Genomic DNA, 6,133 nt, shown 5'->3' on the forward strand with positions numbered 1-6,133 from the left:
CACGTGTTGAGCAATTCGGCGGTACGTCCACCCGGCCGCCCGCTATACGCCCTCGCTCAAAGTCCGTCAACTGCACATACGGTTCACGTCCACGCTGTCGCGGCATGCTACCAGTGTTAAAGACTGCGATGGAGCTCCGTATGCCACGGCAAACTGGCTGACACTGACGGCGGCGGTGCACAAATGCTGCGCAGCTAGCGCCATTCGACGGCCAACACCGCGGTTCCTGGTGTGTCCGCTGTGCCGTGCGTGTGATCATTGCTTGTACAGCCCTCTCGCAGTGTCCGGAGCAAGTATGGTGGGTCTGACACACCGGTGTCAATGTGTTCTGTTTTCCACTTCCAGGAGTGTAGTTTCCTTAATGGAGCAGTCTCAAGGAACAATAATACACACTGAACAGAGACCACACAGATTCCATGTTTGTGCCAAATCGTTTTCAGTACTGGGTCATCTGAAGACTAAATTAATACACGCAGGAATGATCCCCTACAAATGTGATACTTGCTGCAAATATTTGTCTGACTCTGTTAATCTGAAGAGATAAGTAGTACACACCGGTGAATCATCGTAGAATTGTGGTAATTGTGGAAAATTGTTAATCACTAGTCACCTCGAAATATAGTTATCACTACACACTGACAAAAGGCTACACAGATGTTATTTGTAGGAAATGTTTTACTCCGGTTTATCATCTTAAGAAGCAAGCAATAATACATGGAGACCACTGAAAGTACTGTTGTGGTCAGTACATGTACACATGTTCAAAGACTATAAGTGTGTTATGAATATTGTTCACATGTGCTACAGAGGGGTCACAAAAAATGAGAAATCCATTTTTCGCAGCTTCACATTGGAAGAAGTTGCATGCAAAATACAACTTATGAAGTACAGAATTGCAATTTTTTGTTGTAAATGCTCTAATGATCTGGCTACCACAAATTGATGCATTGAGAGAGATCTTTTACTCATGAGTAGAAGTTCCATGCAATAGGCAGGACCCCATATTCAAGAGAATGTACCAGTATGTTGCTAAATATTTCAAAGAAGCTGCCATTTCAATGTTCATGAAGCTGTATGCACTACCCAGGCGACAACACAAATATTTTTATTACATACCTATCACTCAGGCTATTCATCTCAACAATGGAGAAATATAAAAAAATGTCGATTATGCAAACATGTTACTGAGGTATGCCTCCTTAATGGTAATGCTATTTGTGTGATCAATAATCTGCACACATGTGAACTTTCTGTGCTAGTTCTCCATTAGGAAATAACTGATTGTGGCAAGTATGCAAAGATAAGGCAAAAACGATAATTATCTGCCTAGTAGCGTTTTGATTCATCTTAAGAATGCAACAGTGCTTCTGTATGGTATGGACTCATTAATTCTTTAGTTTTCCAGCAGTAAATTGGACTTCATGTGTACACACAGCTCACACAGTTCCCATTAATAGTAGGCTATCGGTTTGTTGCAGTGTAGTTTGTGTGCATTAGCATCTCACATTCGTTTCATCATATGAGATGAGCTTGGTCGGAAAGGCAACAGTGTGAGTGCTCATGCTGCTCAAACCATTGCAGTGTGATTCTGACCTAGTGATCTGGACAGTTATCCTGCTGTAAGATGTTGTCACTCTCAGGAAACACATGAAGCATTAAGTGATGCAGATGTTGCAATAATGTTCTCCACATCTGTCATCATGCTTTCAATTATGACCAGCTATTTCTTGGCACCTCATATGAATATCCCCCATAGCATGACATTGCCTCCACGTTCCTCCACCTGTTGTGTGGTGCATGTATTGAACAATTGTTCATCTGGATCATGGGATGTCTGGGCATGACCATTGACCTGGTCCACAAGAAATGTTACTTTTCACAACGTGACACATCTTTATAGGTATGCAGTCCAATCTCAATTATCCCATTTGTATTGCTATTGTAACTGCCAATGTTGTTAGATCAACATGGGAATAAGAAGCAGTTATATATCTTGGGGCTTCATGTTCAACAGTGTCTGCTGAATAGCTTGAAACTCTTCAGCCTGCTCAAGCATTTTCTTCTGTCTACACAGATTGTCATCTATCCCACTTTACAGAGCAGCTAGGTTCTGATCTCCTTGTTCTAGATAATGCATGGGCATCCTACAACCTTGTGTCAATTTGTAGTTTCACCATCTGTCAACGATGTTCCATAGAGGCTCATGATACAAGCATCTGAGCAGTCAATCAGATTCGCTGTTTGTGAGGTGCACTTACTCAGGCACCAGGCAAAACCATCTGCTCTTTGGCCAAATTATTTATGCCAGTTTTTTTTTACACATACTGTACATAGAATGATTACCCATTCATGTCTGGTTATAGTTTCATTACTGTCTGACATAACCACAGTGCCACTGGGTAGGGCACACTCCTCCTAGGAAAGTGGGTATAATCATTTGGATCAACAGTGTATCTTGACACACAGAAGGGTCTTATGTGTAGTCATTCAAATTTTCATGCTTTGTTAAATTTATGCCAATGCACTATTGTCGGTTTAAGTGACACATTTCATGTGAAAAATATTTTTATTTCAGAGCCTTGTACACAATTCTGAGGTAGTGAAGATTAATTTTATGCCTCAAATCTTTTAATTATTTGTCTATTTTTAAATATCATGTAACTACTGTACAAACATCAATGGGAAAACTGTCATCATGTAGTGTCAGATAATAATTCCAATTGTTTGTATAAACAAGGACTGTTGAAAGAACTGTGTGGTTACTAGAATATGAATTTAATCCAAATGCATAATTTTTATTGTAATAAGTTAATTTATTAAATGTGGTTTCTTTCTAATTACTTTGTTTTAATTTGATTATTTTAGTTGCCTTTCATCTGCTTTAAACATGATTTCATAGTGTGTATTTTCCATAATTTCTCTGAGTAAATGTGAGGTTTTCAGAAATTTTCACTAATGCTTGGATTGATATATAATAATGTTTGTTTTTTTGTCAGTTTTTTCGATTTCCTACAAATTTCTTATTGGTGTAAGGTATTTTGTTTACTAAGTTTTGTTATACTTTTAATAATTTGAAACAGTTGTTATTAAGTGATAGGCATTTTTGAGTTTTGCGACACTTTGAGTTTTGCGACACTTTGAGCTGTGTGGCTTTTTACTGAAATGAGATCGTATCTGCCATGATAGTTCTTGCAGGATAATAGTGTGCTGCTATAGGGGCTGTAATACTGCAGTGGCTTTTAAATATTTAGGGAATGCTGATCTATTTATAGTTTGTGGGATCTTGTTCTCATACACACTCGATAAGAAATTTTGGTTGTGACTTGGCATGAAATTGCATGGATTTGAAATTCTGTCATTCTCCTTATAGTGATGTTGTTACACTATTGTCGGACTACTTAATTGCATATTTGGTACTATGCTCTTTGTTGATGGTCTACTTCAATCATGACAGAAAAATATTTTGTTCTCTCAGTAATGCTTACTGAGACAAAAATCGTTACCATTATTATTCAAGTAAGATCAGAGCTTTGAATTCACAAACTTGCAATGCTATACTCAAATGAAGCTTAAATTCTGGATTGTAACTCTTCTATTTTAATAGTCTCATCACTGAAAATAAGGTTGTGATGATTCTGAAGATTCTGAATGGAAATTAAGTATCCCACAGTGATGTATTAAAATGGGATTTTAAAATAGAAGGAAAGAACAACATTGACAATAGTACTTTGTCAAAATAAAGTGCCATTAATTGTTGTAATGTGGTATTTACATAATAAGACCAAAACAAATGTCATTATAAGTAACTGGTTATTAATGCCATCATTATATGATGTTCCTGACCACTTTTAGATGTTTTCTGCTGAAATATATCTGGCAAATGCCGTAAAGGCTGTAATGAATACCTTCACATTATCACCATTGCACTTAAAGCTAATATGGGTGGCATTAAAATTCTTAGGAAAATCATTTAGACACGATTATTGTTGCCTTGCACTCCTGTCCAAAATGGTTCTTTTTAAAACATGTATTGTTAGACATCTGTCAAATACTGATAGTGTTCACTTGAGTCCAAACTGAATCCTAAATCAAGAAAGCATGATTCTAAATATTCTGTAAGCAGAATTTGAGTACTTTTTGTTTGAAATTACGTGAGTGGATTGAGTTTGTTGGAAGATGATACAGGTTTCATTTAAAGCTAAAAAAGCCACTTTTCACTAAAATATAAAATTGTGAAAATAGTTTGCAGATTCATGCCACTTATTTGGATTCTGTGTGTAAGTATTCCTGCTATTAGAATTTTTAATGGTTTAAGTTTAATGTAGCTACGTTTACTAAGGGTAAGTTAACTAATGTGCCACATAGGACTGCAGGTGTGAGTCACTCATACATTTATACCCATAAATTTGTATAAGATGAAACTAGGCAGTTGCACATTGACGCAGTTTCATAGCTTTGGCTGCAGCACATGAGTGATCTATGCAATTCATACATGGTCTCATAAAGAACAGATTGAGATACACCAGTATCCCCCTGTGGTGTTTCCATTAGTTAAGTCTATTTAATTATACTCAGGTTAGTCGATTTTCAACAAATATTGCCATAAACCATGCTATGGGACATTTCTTAAGTATTTGAATTGCTACAAATAATTATCTCTTCAGAGTTAAGGCCTCATCTAATAATGGGGTACATGAAAGGAGCCTCGCTTAAGATTGCAATGTTTTTTGATAAATACAGGGTTATTACAAATGATTGAAGCGATTTCACAGCTCTACAATAACTTTATTATTTGAGATATTTTCACAATGCTTTGCACACACATACAAAAATTCAAAAAGTTTTTTTAGGCATTCACAAATGTTCGATATGTGCCCCTTTAGTGATTCGGCAGACATCAAGCTGATAATCAAGTTCCTCCCACACTCAGCGCAACATGTCCCCATCAACGAGTTCAAAAGCATCGTTGATGTGAGCTCGCAGTTCTGGCACGTTTCTTGGTAGAGGTGGTTTAAACACTGAATCTTTCACAAAACCCCACAGAAAGAAATCGCATGGGGTTAAGTTGGGAGAGCGTGGAGGCCATGACACGAATTGCTGATCATGATCTCCACCACAACCGATCCATCGGTTTTCCAATCTCCTGTTTAAGAAATGCCTAACATCATGATGGAAGTGCAGTGTAGCACCATCCTGTTGAAAGATGAAGTCGGTGCTGTCAGTCTCCAGTTGTGGCATGAGCCAATTTTCCAGCATGTCCAGATACACGTGTCCTGTAACGTTTTTTCGCAGAAGAAAAAGGGGCCATAAACTTTAAACCGTGAGATTGCACAAAACACGTTAACTTTTGGTGAATTGCGAATTTGCTGCACGAATGCGTGAGGATTCTCTACTGCCCAGATTCGCACATTGTGTCTGTTCTCTTCACCATTAAGAAAACATGTTGCTTCATCACTGAAAACAAGTTTCACACTGAATGCATCCTCTTCTATGAGCTGTTGCAACCACGCCGAAAGTTCAAAGCGTTTGACTTTGTCATCAGGTGTCAGGGCTTGAAGCAATTGTAAACGGCAAGGTTTCTGCTTTAGCCTTTTCCGTAAGATTTTCCAAACTGTCGGCTGTGGTACGTTTAGCTCCCTGCTTGCTTTATTCGTCGACTTCCACGGGCTACGCGTGAAACTTGCCCGCACGCGTTCAACCGTTTCTTCGCTCACTGCATGCCGACCCATTGATTTCCCCTTTCAGAGGCATCCAAAAGCTTTAAACTGCGCATACCAGCGTCGAATGGAGTTAGCAGTTGGTGGATCTTTGTTGAACTTCGTCCTGAAGTGTCGTTGCACTGTTATGACTGACTGATGTGAGTGCATTTCAAGCACGACATAAGCTTTCTCGGCTCCTGTCGCCATTTTGTCTCACTGCGCTCTCAAGCGCTCTGGCGGCAGAAACCTGAAGTGCAGCTTCAGCCGAACAAAACTTTGAGTTTTTCTACGTGTCTGTAGTGTGTCGTGACCATATGTCAATGAATGGAGCTAGTGAATTTATGAAATCGCTTCAGTCATTTGTAATAGCCCTGAACAGAGACGTGAATTGCAATCAGGTGTACCGTGGGCAATGTCAGAGTTCAGCTCAGAAA

Source organism: Schistocerca piceifrons, chromosome 11, assembly GCF_021461385.2.
Source record: "Schistocerca piceifrons isolate TAMUIC-IGC-003096 chromosome 11, iqSchPice1.1, whole genome shotgun sequence".
Lineage (NCBI taxonomy): Eukaryota > Metazoa > Arthropoda > Insecta > Orthoptera > Acrididae > Schistocerca > Schistocerca piceifrons.